At 37.8% G+C, this 20,030-nt stretch overlaps 1 pseudogene; it reads left to right on the top strand.

The window, feature by feature from the left end:
• Nucleotides 1–12,968, top strand: part of LOC149239341 (oligopeptide transporter 7-like) — a 96,333-nt pseudogene extending 83,365 nt beyond the window's left edge.
• The last annotated feature ends 7,062 nt before the right edge of the window (nt 12,969–20,030 follow it).

A 20,030-nucleotide genomic window follows, 5' to 3' on the forward strand; every position in this document is an offset into this window, starting at 1 on the left:
TTTCTTTGTCTCCATCGAAGTCTGAATCAGAGTATCCAATCAAGCTAAAGTCGTCCACCTGTGTATACTTGATTCCAAGGTCTTGAGTTCCCTTCAAGTACCTTAGAACTCTTTTTGCAGCAGACCAATGTCCCTCACAAGTCATTTGCATAAACTTGGAGAGGATTCCAACAACAAATGAAATGTCTGGTCTGGTAGTAGTGAGGTAGATGAGACTTCGTACAAGTTGTCTATACTTTGTTGCATCCTCAAATTCCTTTCCTTCAATAGATGTGAGCTTCAAGTTTTGTTCCATTGGAGTAGAAAGAGGATTGCACTTTGTCATGCCAAATCTGTTTAACAAATCTCCAATTTATTTCTTTTGAGAAAGAAATATGGATTTTGGATGTTGGGTTACTTCAATGCCAAGATAGTAATGAACATAGCCCAAATCAGTCATTTCAAAACTTTTTCCTAATTCTTTCTTTATGGATGCAATATAGCTTTCATTGTTCCCTGTCATTAAAAGATCATCTACATATACCACAAGATATACAACTGTTTTGCCAACTTTATTGACAAATAAAGTTGCATCATCAAGATCAAAATGTTTGAAGTTGAGTTTCAGAAGATGCTCAGTTAGTTTTTCATACTAGCCTCGTGGTGCTTGTTTGAGGCCATACAAGGACTTCACAAGTTTGCATACTTTATGTTCATGTCCTTTCACAGCAAATCCTTCAGGCTGGGACATAATTTTTTTTTCTTTTAGATCTCCATTCAAGAATTCAGTTTTTACATCCATTTGATGGACTTTCCAACCGTTCTGAGCAGCTAGTGCAAAGAGTGTCCGGATGGTGGCCCATTTTGCTGTGGGGGAAAATTTTTCCTCATAATCAACCCCTTCCTTCTGTGCAAAACCTTTTTCCACAAGCCTAGCTTTGTGCTTGTCAAGTGAGCCATCAGCTTTGTACTTGTTCTTGTAGACCCACTTGCAGCGAATTGGTTTGGTTCCAAATGGAGGATCAACCAGCTTCCAAGTGCCATTCTTTATGAGGGCATCATACTCCTTCTGCATCGCTTCTTTCCATTCATCATAAGAAGCAGCTTCTTTGAAGGAAGTTGGTTCAAAATATGTAGACACATTCAATTCACAATCATAAGTATCATCCATATCAACAGGTGAATTAGAGTTATCTACATCACCTCCATCTTGTCGGTTTGTATTTCTGGTTCCTGTTTTTCCAATTTCATCAGGATGAACACTTTCAAGTGTCTTTGTCAGCCACTTTGGGGGACCTTTCTAAGATGGTCCAGGCTGCTCTGTTGATTGAGTTGGGACTGAATCAAGATTGACTCTCCCAATTCTATCATATACATCACTTAAAGGATCATCCGGTGTTGGAGTTTCATGCAAGGGAGATTGTTCTTCAGAAGAAGATTCCACATGTTCATCTAGTATAGGAATCCTCCCTTCAAGATGTGGAATCTGATTATCAAACTCTTGAAATGATTTCGTTTTTGTGAATCTATCCAAGCGATCAAGTTGTCGCTCAACAACACTGTCAGATTTGGATGATTCAAGAAAAATGACATCTCTAGATACAACAAACTTTTTATTTACTTCATCATAGAGGCGGTATGCTTTAGAGGTGTTTGAATACCCCAGGAAGATACACTTACGACTTCTAGCACCAAGTTTGTTTCTATGTACCTTTGGTATTAAAGCATAATAGGTGGAACCAAAAATCCTGAGATGTTTTACCGAAGGAACATGTCCATACCACAATTCATAAGGAGTCTTGTTTCTTATAGCACTAGATGGACATCTATTCTTTATATATGCAGCACATAGAACAACATCAACCCAAAACATTATCTTTACATTTTTGAAGAAAAGCATGGATCGTACCATATTCAAGATTGTTCTATTCATGCTTTCTGCTACACCATTCTGTTGGGGATTATAAGGTACAATTGTTTGATGTTGGATCCCATGTTGGCGAAGATAGTTTTCAAATTCATTTGATGTATATTCTTTTCCATTATCAGTGCGAATAGACCCAATATGAGATTGTGCATCATTTTCAAACCACTTATGAAAATTCTTGAATGTTTGAAAAGCATCAGATTTGTTTTTCAATAAATAAACCCAACACATTCTGGTGTAATCATCAATAAATGTCATGATATATTTATTTCCATTTGCAGAAGGAACAGGCATTGGACCACATAAATCTGAATGAATGAGTTCAAGCTTCCTATGTGCTCTTGAATGTGAATCATGAAAAGACTGTTTGCTATGCTTTCCTAGAATGGAAGCATCACATTGCTTATGTTTTCTAGGAATGGTAGGAAAACCAGCAACACCATTTTTCTTTAACAAGCGGAGACTATCATAGTTTAAATGTCCAAATCTAGCATGCCATAATAAACTTGACGGAAGTGTACCTTCTTCATGATGAGAAATATATGAGAAATGTTGTGCATGAGCAGAGGTTCCTTGCAGTTTAAGAAGTCTTTCTTCTTCTATTCCCCTCATGACAAGTGAGTGGTCAGATGCCTTTCTTACCTCAAGCTTTCCATCAAACATATGAATGGAGTGACCTTGCTAGCGGATGTGGACCAAGAACAACAAGTTTCTCTTGAGCTGTGGGAGATATAGAACATGATCCAGAAGAAATTCTGGAAGACCAGGCAGTTTAAGCCTGATTTTGCCAAGCCCTGATGGCTTGATTTTTGACTGATCTGCAAAGTATATTGCTCCATCAACATTGTCAGTGAAATCTTCAAAAAAATATTTCCTATGAGTCATATGACAGGTTGCTCCTGAATCAAGCAACCAATCATTTGTCGAAGAAGCAAGTGAAGCATTAAAAAAATCTTCATTTACTCCAATGTTACATTGTGCCTCAATATAGTGAGCGGATTCAGGTGCTTTACCTTTTTCTGTGTCATTAGTTTTACCTTTCTGCTGATTTCTTCTCTGCTCAATTTTGTCCCATGGTAGCTTGCATGTAGAAGCATCATGTGATCCATTTCGTTTGTAGCGAATGCAATGCAGATCTGCCTTTTCTCCTTGAGAATGTCTGCCCCCCCTGCCTCTGAAGTATCTTCCTCTTCCTCTTTGTCCACCTCTTCCTCTTGTAGAATCTTGAGCAGGATGCTTTTCTTTATGAGCAAGGCAAACAGTCTCTTCAGAAGATTCAGGGACTGTCTTCTTTCCAAAGGCTTTCTCTCTTTCAGCAAACTTTTTCACAAGAGAGTCAAAGGTTATATCTTTAAGATTTCCATTTGCTTGTAATGACTCAAGATAATTGGAGTAGGTAGGATAGAGTGCTTTGAGAAAGGAAATAAGAGAGATATCCAGCTCAACCTTAGTGGATTTAATATCATGCATTATAGACTTTATTTCAGATGCAAGAGCAAGAGGATCATTATTTTTTAGTTCAAGAGTGAAGAGTTTAATCATGAGCTGAACAACTTCAAGTGCAGAATGTGAATCGTAGAGTTCTTTCAGCTTTTGTAAAGCTTCAAAGGTAGTGGAATAGGATGAAATATGACGACTTACTTCTTCATTTACAGATGTTGTGATCAATGCATAGGATTTTCTATTCTTGTTTTCCCAAATGACAAGTTCTTTATCTGATGTAGGCTGCACAGGGTCTTTGTCTTCTTCTCCGACACACACTCCTTTCCACAACTCATTGTAGATGAGGGTGTGTTTTACCATCCGAGACCATTCAGAATAGTTCTCCTTGCCAGTGAGAACTATTCCGACCATAGAGATGATTGAATGCATTCTGTAAAAAAAATGTCTCTGCTGATAAAAGAAAAAAAAAACTTTCCTTACGTTACAACCTTCAAATCCCTCTAATGTTTGCTAGAAGCATCAGCATTGAAATGATAACTTTTCAATGCAGCATTATCATTCAAAATAAAACTGTGTAATAAATTGCGTAATATCAAACACTTTGATTGATATATATAAACACTTTGAAGAACAACGCAATACTCTGAATGATAAATAAACCCTTTGAAAACTGCAAAATACTTTGATTTCTTTGAAAGACTGCTTACATAAACTGCGCAATACTTGACTCACAACATTACCATTCGGGCATTCACACTCACATGGAATAAAACACGCAATTCCAAATTAGTTACCATACCATATCCTTGCGGTCGTGAGTGATGACAAAAATAATCTGAACTGCTCTCAAATAATAAATGATGACAAAACGGCTCTCAAATAAATTACATTGCTCTCAAATAATAAGCGATGACAAAATTTCTCTCAAATAAATTATAGTGCTCTCAAATAATAAGCAATGACAAAACTGCTCTCAAATAACAAGCAATGGGCGAGCGGATGCAATGTACAGGTACCATGTTAGATGATTTGGTCATTGATGGTCTCTTCACTGTCCTCCAAAACTTCCTTCCTCCGCAGTTGCTCCAGTGGCTGAATAGATGGTTGTTCCTCTTTCAGGAAAGTTCTAATACCAATTACGAACTTGAGATTCCACAGTTCAATGGGAATTATAGAGCTCCACTTCCTCTCTACTTAGCTAGCCTCGACGCCATTAAGGGAGCCTGTAGACTAATTGTATTTCGCCTTGAGGAATCGCGGAGTGTGAACTTTGGTCCGGCTCATGATGAGTTCATACAGGAATGCTTCAAAGGAGCCACAATGTCGTGGTCTCACCACGTTCAAATTATTGGTACCGACAATTGGGTCGATAGGCGGTGGTTTTCCCTAGAAACAACGTGGTCAAACAAGTGCTTGTGGAGCAAGGAAGTATTAACCAGAGAGGGTTTTCGAGGCAGCGGGATTCAACGTAATGCAAGGATCTCAGAATGTTGGTGAAGCAGCATATGGTTAAGCGCTTCGTGATGTGGAGGGAAAGCCAATCCGTTTGTGTATATGGCGCTAATTCCCCCTAATATGAGCGAGCTCGAAAGGTTGGAAGAGGCAAATTCCATGGGAATGATATGATTCGGTCATGAGGAACTCGAAATTTCCTTCAGGAATCAGCTGTAAGTTTTAACGATTCAAGATTGCTGCAAGGAATATCGTAAATTGTTAAACTTCCTGATGGATTTTTGTAAAGGTTATGAATGTCAAAAGATAACTGTGCGCAATGGCAGCAAGGTATACGGTGTGGAGAGGCAGAAAAACGGATGCGCAGAGAATCAATGAGGTGCAGACAATTAATGATGCGCAGAGAATCAATGAGGCGCAGACAATCAATGATGCGCAGAGAATTAATAACACTCTGGACGGATGCAGCGCTCAGAACAGAGCAACACTCAGGACTGAGCAGCGCTCACGATAGAGGAGCGCTCAGAATAGAGATGGGAGTTACAAGGAATCTGGGACCTGCGCTCTGATACCATGTCAGGCCAGGGTAACTCCAAAATGGGCAGTAGAAAACTGACTGATTATTTCATTAGACAACTATTGTTTATATACATAAAATGGACGGATCAGTTCATCTTCTTGATGACTGTTCACATTCCTGTTTACACTATAGTTGATGACTTTGCGCCAGAGTATCTTGATGAGTTACTTGAAGATATCATCCTTGATAGAAGAACTAGGACTTCATGATGGGGAGATGTGGAATACCTTCGATTTGGTTTCAAAGGGATGGACCCTAGCAAGGAAAAATGGCTAGAAAAAGAGAGAGCGAGGGAACAATTCCCTCACTTGCCAATTGACTAATAAAGCTTTTGGTAGTCCAAAAGCTCCTCAATGGCGACGATTGATCCAGGTGGATCTCTAGACACTAGTGGCATGGAAAAGTCTCAAAATTCAAAGTGGCGGAAAGTTGATTAACTTTACATTAGATCGAAGTGTTCGTTGCCCTGATTCCAATGGTTTGAATGACACTCTAATCCGAGTTTGGATGAGGAAGATAGAGGCAGTCAAAGTTCTGTTTGAATTTTGCTGTTTGGGCGGGCTTAATGGAGACACAATTTGGAAGTTTTTCGGTGGATAGAATTCGGCCAACTCCGGTGAGATTTCGGGTGAAATTATCACCTCGTTAAATCGTCTCCTTCGGTCCAAATTCTGAATTTTAAAAAACGACCATCTTGTTTTATATCTAAAAAACATTATTAAAAAAAGGGGGGTTGTGGGCCATCAACCCTGCCACCCCAATCCTTATCATATATGTAATATTCGAGGGGCATGCCACTACCCCTAGCCCCTCCCCCCATACTTGGCAAACGCCATGATTTTTCGGAGGGCCAGAACCATTACACATGCGTAGGAGTAAATGTGGGCTGACCCTTGTGGCATGGACCCAACCTCAACAACTGCCCACAATTATATACCGGCCACCATGGAGCAGGCGACAGGTGAGGTGGGCGCACTGCCTAAGGCAGGCCCCACCCAAACTCCCTTTTAAAATAGATTATGTTGTGTAAAATGTGAGGGGCTGGGGTTTGACCGCCTGACCCGCTCCACAATAATTGGATCTTCAACAATTCCTCCCAATGGAATTTTGGAAAAATCCACCAACCTCTCGATATTTAAAACTCATTTCACCAGTGTGCCTAGGAGAGGAGGAGCGCACACATAATTCGAGGCATATTAACTTTTCAGGTGGTAGAACCATCAACAGTGTAGAGAGGGGGCGAAACCATGATCTGAGAAATTTCTCTAGGGGGGAAGATCTTCACTTTGTCAGATTTTGACAAATATTATATGGTTTCTTCATTTCTCGACTCCACAAACTCAATGTTGCTCTCTATTTCTCCAACAGAGTTCTACATTTTTTGGCCATTTTCCAGGATGGAGGTATAAGACTCCTCTTTATAAATGATGATTGTACTCTTCTTTCTCATGCCACTTAATCAATGAAGGCCTCCCCATTGATTGAGCAAGGCCTAGAGACATAATCGAAATTGGACGAACTTCGTTATCAAGTCTCTTGTCTTCCTTCATGTTTTTATGCATTTCTCCTGTCATCTCATGTGCATATTAAATTTCTATGTTTAAGCTACAATTTATGCATGTAACTTTTTAATACATCTATAAGCTAAAGATCCTCGATCACTATGTCCCCATCATTGACAAGCTCTAGGATGAAATGACGAAGAGTGTCAATGTTCTTGCTCTTTTTGTGGAATACATGATTTTTTTTATAAGGAAATAGATGAACTGTTATCACAATAGATTGGATTTTTCTCCTTCTGAATATTTGAAATATCTTTAAAAAATCTTCTTAACCACACAGCTTGACAATATTTGAATTTGCTACTACATATTCTTCCTCTGTAGAAGATATTGAAACGATTGACAGTTTCTTGGATGCCCATGAAATCAAATTGGTTCCAATATGAGAAGCATACCCTGAGGTGCTTTTTTGATGATCTAAACTGCGTGCATAATCACTGTCTATATAACCCGAAAGTGAACAATTTTCAGAATGTGTATAAAAAAAATGATAATCTATTGTCATGGAAATATACCTTAAGATGCTTTTTGTAACCTTCCAATGAGAAATCTTAGGTGACTTCATAAACCTGGAGACAAAACTTGCTGCAAACATAATATCAGGTCTAGTTGAAGTGAGATATAACAAGTTACCAACTAGACTTTTATACAGTGTGGAATCAACTAGTGGTGCTACATATTCTTTCCTCAGTTTTGTGCCTTTAGAAATTGGTGTATCTACAGATTTACAATTGGTCATTCTAAACTTTTTGATGATATCACTAGCATATTTTTGCTAACCGACAAAGATTCCGTTTGTAGATTGGTGAATTTCAATGCCTAAGAAGTATTGCATGACTCCTAGATCTGTCATATCAAACTCTTTTCGCATTGCTACGTTGAAATCTTCTAATATCATATTTCCTATATAATGAAGATCATCTACATAAAGGCATGCAATCAGAATTTTACCTTCATGCATTTTGGTATACAAATTTGGCTCGTGATTGCTTATGAATAAAGCACTTTTGATGAGATAGGTGTCAATGTTACTGTACCAAGATCTTGGAGCTTGTTTCAAACCATACAAGGCTTTCTTCAATTTGTATACCTTATGCTCATGTCCTGGAACTTCAAAACCAGGAGGCTGATCTAAATAAACCTCTTCCTGCAATATACCATTTAGGAAAGAAAATTTTACATCAAGATGATTGACTTTCCATTTGTGTTGAGCCATTGTGGAAAAAATGGTTATGATAGTATCTAACCTTGCTACTGGAGCAAATATTTCAACATAGTCGACACCAAAATATTGTGAAAATCCTTTGGCAACCATCGTTGCCTTATGTTTCTTAATATCTCCTTTTTCATTTAGCTTGGTCTTATATACCCATTTTACACCAATTGTGGTTTTGTCTCTTGGAAGATCAACTAATTCCCAAGTCTGATTCTTCTCTATGGCAACAATACCTTGGTTCATTGCTTCTACCCAATGCTTTTCTTTAAATTCTTCTTCAAAATGAGTTGGCTTAGATGAAAGAAATGCAAACATATTATGTTGCTCAAATTCATGCTCATGCTCATATATTTCTCTCATGCTTCTTGTTTTCTGATTGTCTTCTGAAGATGTTGAATAAGTGGTAGGTTCACTACTTGAAGATGTACCATTTTCAGAATGGTATGGCTCTTCTTCAACCTGCAATCTAGGTGGATGTGGTGGATAAAAAGGTTGACTTGAAGCATCATCAGCTTGATCAAACCAAGATTTATTTTCAAAAAAAATTACATCTCTACTTAAAACAAACTTCTTTGTAACTGGATTATAAATTCTGTAGGCCTTTGACTGCTCACTATAGACTATGAAAACACATATTTCACTCCTATCATCAAGCTTCTTAGGAACATGTTTAAAAGCTATTGATCTAAAAACTCTGAAGTGAGATACATTTACATTTCTACCATCCCATGCTTCTGGAGGTACTGTATCTTGGAGAGTGGTTGTTGGAGATATGTTGAGAACATACACTGTTATCGAAATTGCTTCTACCGAATAATTGTTTGACAACTTCTTCTCATGAAGCATACATCTGGCCATGTTCATGATTGACTGATTTTTCCTTTCTGCTGCTCCATTTTGTTGTGGAGTATACCTTGTTCTGTTTTGCATTCTGATTCCTTTCTATTGAAAAAATGCTTTGAATTGAATGGAGTTGTACTCTCCTCCTATATCGGATCTGAGTACTTTAAAAGGCTTTCCACTTTTCTTTTATGCTTCTGCTTTGAATTCTTTGAACCTTGAGAATGTATCTGATTTGTTTTTCAGAAAATACACCCATATACTCATGCTATAATCATTAATAAATGTTAGAAAACAAACGCTACCACCAATAGACTATGGGAAAGCCACATATATCTGAATGTACAAGCTCTAAAGTCTCTTTTTCTCTAGAGGAATACGTGGGAAAGCTATCTCTTTGATGGTTCGACATAACACAAATTTCACAATTATAGTCTTTCTCATTCATAGAAGGGATACCAATAACCATTAACTTTTTCTAAAGTTGAATTAGATTTTTGAATGGTATGTGACCATATCTAGAATGCCATAGATGAGACTCATCTATTCTTAACACATTGTGTACAAAAGACTGTGAAAGATTTCAATTTCTAAGAGTGAAAGGAAACATCCTATTCTTGGATTTTTCAACCTTAGCTATCAATCTTCTATTAGGAGTTTTGTTATAGATATAACATGTGTTCACTTGAAATATTACATCATAACCATGTTCCACCAATTATCCTACACTAATGAGGTTATGCTTCAGATTTGGAACATAATAAACATTAGGAATGTATTTATATTGATTCTATTTAATAAGAATGGGAACAATACATTTTCCTCCAGCGTTAATGGAAGAATGATCTACAAGAGTAATTTCTAATGTTATGGAAGCATCAAGATAAGAAACAAGATTTTTGTTACCTATCATATGATTGTTGCAGCCACTTTCCAACAACCAAAGATCCTTGTTGTGAGTTTCTTCAAACAAATTGCATGAAAGAAACATTGTTTTAGAGGATTCTCCTTCATTGTTGGAGAGATGGACATTGCCTCTGTGCTAATATCATTGTTTCTGTTTGCATTCATTTTCCTAATGCCCAAAGTTCTTATATTAATAACATTAGACAATATATTTGATCCAAGGTCTGCTTCTTTGAGTTTGATTTTGTGGAGGTCTCCATTGCTCTACTGCATGATGATGTTCTGATCTGCTTCTACTTCGGCCTCTGCCTCACTTATTGCTACCTCTATATCCTCTGCCTCTGCCTCTGCCAAAAGGGAGTTGTGCTTTGGAATCTTGTTCTATGGAATCTTGTGTCAAGTTGAGTTTTATTTCGTGTTCTAGAAGCGATCGAGTTAACTATTCTACTGAGAAAGTTGTAAGATCTTTGGATTCTAGAATGACTGTTACAATCATGTCATATCTCTTAAGGACTTTCTGGACAATTTTCTTGTTTGAAATGGTTTCACCGATGAGCTTGATTTGATTTATTATTCGCACAACTCTAGTCATGAACTGATCCACATTTTTTGTGTTAACCATCTTTAGGGTTTCAAACTGTGATCTCAATGTCTGTAATTCACTGTCTTCACTATATCATTACATTGATAGGCAACGTTCAAGATTTCCCAAGATTCATGTGCTATCTATGCGCATGTTATCTTGTCAAAAATAGAGTCATCTATTGAGTTTTGAATCCAACATTTGGCTTTGTTTTCTCTCTTTTTGAATTCATTCGCTACATTCCTCTGATTATTAGTCATGGCCACCCATGCTTCTTGAGTCGGCTCTACATATCCAGTCTCAAGTGTATCCCAACACTCTTGAGCTTGCAAGAATGTCGTCATTCTCAAAGACCAAAACTCATAATTTTTCCCAAACAGAATCAGGGTATGTGGCAAAGCAATGGAAAAAGACATTCCTTTGAATGCAAAATATCCACTTTATCTTTTAAATCTCTTTTAAATAAGCCTTAAGAAAAATTCTATCTCTTTTTAAAATAAAATTCAATATATTTCCTTAAAAAATACATGGACCTTTAGCAATATCATCATATTTCAAATATTATATAAGCCCCTTTAGAAAAACAATTACTTGCACCTCCTTTTTTTAAATAAAAGAAACTTTTAAAAACTTTGAAACTCATTAATGTGAGCCTTCAAAAAAATAAGATTATATAAGAGGATCGAGAATTTGAAATAATTTTTGTTGACTTTTCATACAGAATGGTGGCTGTGGACTTTTAACGAGTGAATTGATGAATTTTGTTACGTTAATGCTATGTATGTTGAACAAGGTCCACGTACTAACTATTCTATTGATCAAAGGATCTCAACTCGGAAATGTGACACACTTTCTGCTATGACTGCTCAACACTATTTAACATCACCAATGCACTGGTTTTAATGCATGGAAAGTGTTAATCTCCAAAAGAAATTTCTTCAATATGTTTCGCCTTTGCCTTGTTGTAGCAGGCTTCTTGGTTTTCTATGTTGTTTCCTCGCAGGCTTCTTCAATCTTCTGCTACTCTAAAAAAGAGGCTTACGCTTTCTCTTCACTCAAGTTGTTACTCTCTCTTGGAGTCTTATGCAAACTTGTCTCTCTCGGTTGCTCTCAAGGAGTTTTACATAAGCTGAGCTCTCATACCATGAGAAAGAGTGACACTGAAAAGTGGATTAGAGATTCCTCTTCTCAATATTATGAAATACTAAATAGGTTACATTGTAAACATCAATAATAAATGACTGAATTAAAACTCAACACCTATGGAGTAGAACTCAAGTAAGACTAAACTGCTTATGACACCTAGTAGACAAGAAATCAATTAAGATGACACCTAACCAACAACTAACTAACAGTGAGATTAATATCTCAATAGATCCAAGCCTTGTCATTCCTGGAGGATTTTAAGCTGAGTCATTATATGAAAATCCCTCCTAAAGCAATGTTCTATGGATAGGTATTTAACATGGAACTATTAATGTTGCAGCAAACATATCTTGTCACATAGGGAGTTAGAGTTTGATCAATCTTAAATAGATTTTTTTGAAAATTTATGTTAATTTAGAATGGGAAATAAACTGAGTAGCATTGTTTCAATGAGAAATAGATAATAGAGTCCATAACGCTCCTAATATTCGAAATTTATTTATGTAAATTCTTATCAAAATTTATATTTATTACAAAATTAAATAAAAGTATTACTAATGAAATTAACTGAAAGTTTAGTACAAGATTAGGGTATTCCTAGGGAAAAAATCCTATACAACCATTATCTTTTCCTAGAACTTTAGTTCAATTTCTATGTTGTAACTGATTTATCCATATAATCTTTGTTGCAGATTGTGGGCATAGTAATTTCAGGGATTGTGTACTTAGGCACAACGTGGTGGCTCATATATTCCATTCCCAATATCTACAACACGGCTCTATTGCCTTCTAATAGCCCATGGACTTGTCCAACCGATCACATCTCCTACAACACTTCTGTAATATGGGTATTGTTGTGACCCAAAAGGATTTTTATAAGTCTTAGTGAATATGAAGCAATGGACTAGCTTTTCTTAGGAGGTGCAATAACTCCACTTATACTATGGTTGTTTCACAAGGCATACCATGGGAAAGTATGGATCAGACTTATTAATACGCATATTGTCATTGGAGCCATAGGGATGATGCCCCTTGCTACAACAATCAATTATAAAAGTTGGATATTAGTTGGATTCCTTTTCAGCTTTGTACTCTACAGATATAAGAAAGAGTGGTGGCAGCATCACAACTATGTCCTCTCTGGAGGATTGGACAAAGGATTGGCATTCATGGGAGTTCTTCTCTACTTGTGCTTGGGATATGAAAATATTTCATTGAGTTTGTGGGGACAAAACTTGGACGGATGCTCTTAGGCATCATGCCACATAGCTAAAGGCAGTGTCGTGGTATTAGAATTAATGGAGAAAGCTAAAATTAGATTACTGTTATGGTGATGATTGGATTGAGACTCTAATCTTAGACCTCAGATCCTACTATCTAGGGAGTGGTTGAAACCACCCTGGCTATGAGAAACCCTATATGCACTAGTTTGTTCTCCTGATTGTATATGGTGTGTAGAGTGTGTATGAGTGTTTATAAACTCTCTAAGTATCTCACATGGAGAGCCATTTAATTAATAGAATATCGTTTTTTATCATGGTATCAGAGCTTCAGGGTTGTTGATCCTGTAAGCTGAGTGAAGAGCACGACTGAGGTGAAATCGTCGCTTGGATTGGAAGGCTAATCATACAGATCCACAATAACTCTTCCGCATGTTTTCATTTCATTGGTCGTCACAGCTATTTAGTGTATAGTGGCGACGATATTCACGAGATCGTGGTTTATAAGAGCACCTACTATGTAAACAAGAGAGGGGTTGCGTGGAGGCCAAATTGCCGAAGGATTCGCATGTTGGAAATAATACAGAGAGGGGCGGGGTGAATCAATATTAGCAAGTCAATAATATTTCATTTCAAATTTATATATGCTACTTTATTTAATCAAACTTGCGTGTATACGCAACTATATTTAATGCAACTAGTGTATACCCTCCAAACTTATAACTTAGTTAATTCATCATATGTTGATCTTTATTCTGTGCATTAGAACCATAAAAATAGTAACCAGGTGCAGTTAAAACAGAACAGACAATCACACATATTAACACAAGATATAAGGTGGAAACCCAATGTGGGTGAAAACCACCTGCTGTAATCATCTCTATGTTCTTTTTACAATTTTTATACTGCTGCAGTCTTATACCAGTACACAGACTTCTACCTATAGAAGGCTACAACCTTCTCTCATTCTCCAGCTTCTCTTGGAAGGGAGCTACAACCCCCTAGCTCTTGTACTATCTGAGGTGTTTACTAGTACATAGGTGTTGCCCTATAGAAGGCTACAACCTTCTCTTTTCTTCCAGGGACCACGTTACATAAATTTTCAGACTGGATCCATTAATCAAACATCAAAAATATCTACATCAATCAATCTCCTTTGCACAAACCAAGACTGAATAAATCAATCACTTCTCAGAATGATGTAACTGGAATACAGTAACAGTAACTAGAACCCAAGATAGAATCAAGAACACTGCAACAATAAACAGAAGTAGCTAAAGCATATTTTATTAGGTATACACTACCTCAATGTGTCAAACCTGCGTACATACGCCATTTTCTCAAGGCGAACCTATGTATATACTATTTTGATATGCAGAACTAGCGTGTATATGCACCTCTGCTAAAGAGAACCTACGTAGATATCTATAAGTGATGATTTAAACTTTACAAAAATTCCAAACATCGGTTATACACAGATCATCATATTTACAGATTACAACATGTGCTAGTTATTTAGATAAAAGATCAAGACCACACAAAGATTATTCTCTTCGAGCCTTAAGATCTTGACCCATCAATAGGACTTATCCTTCATCAAGCACTCAAGTTCATCCTTGATTCAGATCCAGCTACGCACCATAACCGAATAACCTGTATTCTAGATCTTGCTCTTCATTAGATATTCAATTCATGAGTTCCTTTGCCTAATGATCTTCTCCTGCTTTTATAGTCTTAGGCCTTACTCAATACGATGGTTCAAAACCACTTAGAATCAATACCTTGGACCAAATACCTGGGGTCAGCACTTCGGATAAAATACCTTGGACCAATACCATGGACCAAATACCACAGACCAAAACTAAGTTTTCCAACATGTACATGCCTTTCCTTCCATGAAAGTGTGTGTGTATGCTATACGCGGCTCTTTGTCTACAAACCTACGTATACATGTGGCTTGGTCAATTGGGAACCTACGTATACCTATCTTTCTTCAAAATGTGAGCTTGAACTATGATCTATCATCTGTGTGAGTTGCCATCAAGGATGACACCTGTGTCATATAGCCAAATTTGTATCATAATGCCAACAATCTCTCCCTTTGGACTTGATGGCAACCCCAATTCACTCTCCCCCTTTGTCATAAAGGGAAAAGGGTTATGCTCTCCCTGAGTAAATGTTGAATTCTCTGATAAGATGAAGTGTGTTGTCTATGCTCCCCCTGAATATAAGAAAGGTCTGCAAAAATATGACTCTATACATAAATCATAAATGACCATCCTATCACTAATGACTCATACATACATCCATCTTCCAACCAAGTGGGGATATACCAATTTTGACTCATCCACCAAACCAAATGTTTATACATGTCAGAACAAGAACATTACATCATCCATCCCATGCATAGTGGGGAAACAAAATAGGTCATTTCATGACCTTGACAATAAAAGATATACATGACATACAGACCAAATATCTAAAACAAGACTATAATAGTTATCATCAACTATCATCAACAGCATCTCTCGATCACCATCCAGACTAGCGACCATGATCTCCCCCTAAACTTGTTCGACCTGAATCAAAAACAACTGTGAATTTGTAAGAAGATCTTCTAAGATAATGCCAACAATGCATTAATATAAGTATATGCTCCCCCTGAACCTATGCCAGATGATCACTGTCAGACCCATATCAGACACCTTTCATCGACTATTTTTATTCAAACCAATATATACGCGACTGTATCCACAACAACCGATATATGTATACGGATACACTTCATGAAACATGCATAAAACCACTTTTCTTAGAAATAAATAAGTTTTAACAGCAAGATGATGCATCAACTACTCCCAGATTCTGTCAGAGACATTTAAATGTCTCTCTGGGCAGTGGTTTGGTGAATATATTAGCAAATTGTTCTTTGGAGGGAACATACTCCAATTTGACTTTTTGTTCAAGCACTTGTTCACGTAGTGTTACACAGAAATTTGTCACTATCATCATCTCAGTCCCTCTACTGTGTCATGTGTTAAATAAACATGTCCATATCTTCCCACTTATGCAAGAAGATTAAGAAAATTCCCTCTAATGCTGAATATTGACACTTTTTGACTAAGTTCTTGCATCGTTGCGAGTAAACCCTTAAAATCCGCGATGGTTCTTTTTCATGCACTATATCGTTGCGATGTCGTCGCTAGTCCATAGTTCATGACCTGCGATGATCCAGATTTGTCGAATTAGTTCAAACAGTTGGCCTTCTCGATGTTTCTAGACCTAGTTGTTGGGCCAGTTTGGGTCACCCTTCCTCCTCTGGGATGGTGGTTCTACCTCTTGTGCAACCTCCCTTGAGGATAAGCTCCCTCTACCTCATTTTATGGAGGCTCGTCCTCCTATAAAAGCACTCACCATTGCTATGATCAAGCTAGTTCCTAGTTCTTTAGTTCTTTTGGTTGTATAGTGCTGCTAATGCATTTGAGTTTGGTAGATAGCTTTGGAGTGAGTGTTACAAGTGTGGGATTGTTAAGTAGTTTGCAAGAGGTTTTGGAGTGCCCTTAACCTTGTATTAAAGCTTGTGAGTGAGAGAGAGATAATGTTGTTTGGGAGACCCATCCTTGCGAGTGAATTCTTGAAGGAACATATTGGCTAGACCCTCTGAGAAGGTTTGAGATGTCAAGACTTGGTTGTAAGATTTGCTCTTAATTTATTATTAATACAAACAATGATGATTTCCTATGTCTTGTATGTAATTTACTTGATAGCTCATGATTTCTTGACTTTATGAGTAAATAGATCATTGTTGTTCTCGGTTATGTGCTCTGTTGTTTTCTTGTGGTGTTTCGGATTGATTGCTCATTAAGGAGAAGGAAACAAAACTTGGAGCAGTGCAATGGAACTTCATAAACCACCGGATTGAGGTAGGTCTCCAATGATGACTATTTAAGGGAATCAATTGTTGTTTTGTCTTTGCTGTGACTAGACCCACTTTAGGGCTAGAGGGGTTTCCTCTGTCCGTAGAGGAAACACTTTCCTACTTCACAAGTTGGTGACTCCGCTGGGGAGTCCTTCATGTGTTTTTCTCTTATTTACTCTTGTTTGATTTTGATTTAGTGTCTCTTGAATTTTGGGGTTAAACTGTTATCCTTTTTGGTTACCTAGGTCAATCTGGGAAATCTCTTTATTATCTGTAAGGATAGTCTGGTCTTTGTTTGGCAGTTTTCATTTGTTTCCAATCGTTTTTAAGTTCATCGCTGGAAAGGGCTTAATAGTCGTGCCGACATCGCCCTGTCTTTGATTTAAAGTTTTGTGCGTCGCTGAATCCTGTCGTATAGTTGCGATGATTCCTAAAATTGGCCCGTCGTGGAAGAGACGTTTTAAAGTTCTGTGCGTCGTTGAATCCTATCGTATAGTCACGACGATTCCTGAAATCAGCCTGTCATAGAAGAGACTTGTACTCTCGTGACGATGTCACTCTATTGCTACGACTAGTGGCTGATCATCCCTAGTTGCTGGTGTTATGCCCGTGACGATTCCTGTAGAGTTGTTTTTTCAATTCTACCTCCTAAATTCACCAGTCTGGTTAATCCCCTCCTTTCTTTATCTTCCCAATTAGTTTGTTTTTAATTTATTCTGGTTAAGATATTCTCCCTTTGGTTTCATTGAGTGAATCTTGCATTTTTGGCTTTGTAAACTAGTTTTTTTCAAATTTTTGAATTATTTGACTTGGTTGCTTATCTGTCCAAGGTTCATCTGCAACCATCTTGTTGATTTCTTTAAGGTTTTTTCATTGCTTGTTTCTTTCTAGTTGATTTTTAGTGACAATTATTGAACCAATTTTTGATATTCATTCGATTTCCTTTCACTACCAAACATAGATCACAATTTTTTGGATCGATTAGTTCATACTTGCTTGTTTTTCTCTTTAAATTGAAAACAATCAAAATCAGAAGACCGCATTCATTTAGTATATGAAAGTGAAAGTATATTTGCATTTCAACTTTTCATGATTAAGTAATTGGAAAGCAAATTTAAAATCTATCATTAGTGGTATCGAGGCACTATAGGATTGATGTGTTTATACACTGTGTCTCTTAGGTGATTTTGGTTTCATCTTGGTTTGGGAATGATCTCTCTACCCTCCTGTAAGTAGGTGATCATTGAAATGAAAGATGCTTTACTCATTCTAGCTGCATCCTAGGTTTTCGATATACATACAGTAAGGCCTGGATACTGAAACATAATTCAAGATCAACTCTAAAATGAACTGAATGAAATTAACAATGCATCGGAACTTAATGCACATTATTTAGAGGTCTAGGCTAGATACGTGCTATGGCATCGTTAAACCTAGTCACTATTGCTTTCACTTAAGGTTGGGTGATTCCTCCTTCTGTGATTCAATAGATGCCTAGTATGGACTTGTGCTCCCAGTACGATCGAGTATATGTTGGGAGACCCCACTAGGTTATCATCCTATATCCTTATGGAGCCATGACAGCCACCTTGCAAACCGTAATGCACCAAACACAACATTCAGGAAGATTGGCTTCCATACAGAAAGTCCTTGGTTTTCATATGATCGCCAAGGTGTATATGCAATTTTACCGGTTCTTTGGTAAACCTTTTGCCTAGTTCTCCAGAGTAGTCACTTTCATTCCTTTTAGGACTCATTAAAAGAAAAGGATCATCTGAGCACTTGTCCTTTTAGGCTCACGAAACCTCGAAAGAGATAGAGTCACCTTTTTGTCCTTTTCTCGACTCTTGAAACATGAAAAGGTCAAGTTTTGTTCCTACGTTATAAAATTTACTGCCCACGAAATATTCCTGGTAAGAGTATGAGTTCTTGGTTGTGATAAAAGTGTTTTTCAAGCTTGTTCCCAATGGCAACATTCGCCGAGTCTACCGGACAAGGTCTTACTGCAGATGGAAATCATGGTCCGTTTCTGCCTTTTGGAAATGCTGGTGCTTTGTATATGGCAACATTATCTTTGCCTGGGTTAACCATCGGTCTATCGGTTTGGTTGTTTTCAACCTCAGTGGTCCCGAGTGTCATGACTCCTATTCCACCATATCCTTCGTTTGAACCATGACACGATGATTCCAAGATTGAGCCTACACCTTCTTCCCCTGTTTCTTCCTCCTCCTCTCCTCCTTCACCTAGTGAAAGTTCCACATCTAGTAACTAGGAGATTAAGAAGAAGAGGAGGAATATGAAGAAGAAGAAGAAGTTCGATAAGCATGACGCCACCTATGTAGCTATTGCTTCGAGTACACCTCAGGTCAAACCACCCTCTGCTCCTCTGTGAAAGGTTAAGTTTCCTTGTAAATTGTGCAAGGGTAACCATCTTCTTCGTGATTGTCCTGACATCCCTAGGATTTTAGAATTATGGTCTCACTATCTGGTTCGTCCCTTGTCATCCTCTAAAGCTCATGACGATGCTACCCTATCAATTGGCAGCAGTAAGAAGAGAGGGAAGATTCGATTCACCTGTAGACTGTGTGAAGGCAACCATCCGCTTCACCTTTGTTTTCTCATGGATAAAGCTTCTGTTGTTTTGGAAAGTCTTACAGCTTATTCACCGCAACATCTCGTTGGTTATCAAACGCTCTCTTCAGACCCTCTCCCCGTTCAAAGAGAGATTGACTTTGATTCTTCTCTTGTCCGTCCTCCTCTTTCTGAGCCTGGTTGTGCTAAGCCTGTTCCATACCAACCATTGGTCAGAGAGAGTCTCGACTTGGGTTCACCACTTGTTGATCACTCTAATTCCGAAGAGCATTGTGCTCATGTTCTTCTCATCTCATCAGATTCTCCTGAGCCCGAGAATGACCCTCCCATCCTAGTTGATTCAGAGGGCCCTTCTTCAATTCCTGTAGAGCATGGGGGAAATCATATGATACCCCCACCAAGTAGTTCAGTCATTTCCTTTGACTAGAGTCATTTGACTACATTTTGCCTTCCATCCTATGTGCCTTTCCAGATTACAGTACATGCCCATGATAAGGCAGTACTTGGCACTGTCTTCGATGAGGGTGTGTCAGTTAGCCTCATGCCTTTCACTACTTGGAAAGCTTTGGGCTCCCCACAGCTTGTGCCGGTCACGTAGAATCTGTTGGCATTTGACAGAGGAACTAGTCAACCTTTAGGGATCCTTCCGAAGTTCCCTGTTACTT

The sequence above is a fragment of the Pinus tabuliformis genome, chromosome 8 (assembly GCF_031772625.1).
Source record: "Pinus tabuliformis cultivar Carrire ecotype Pingquan chromosome 8, CPIR1, whole genome shotgun sequence".
Classification (NCBI taxonomy): domain Eukaryota; kingdom Viridiplantae; phylum Streptophyta; class Pinopsida; order Pinales; family Pinaceae; genus Pinus; species Pinus tabuliformis.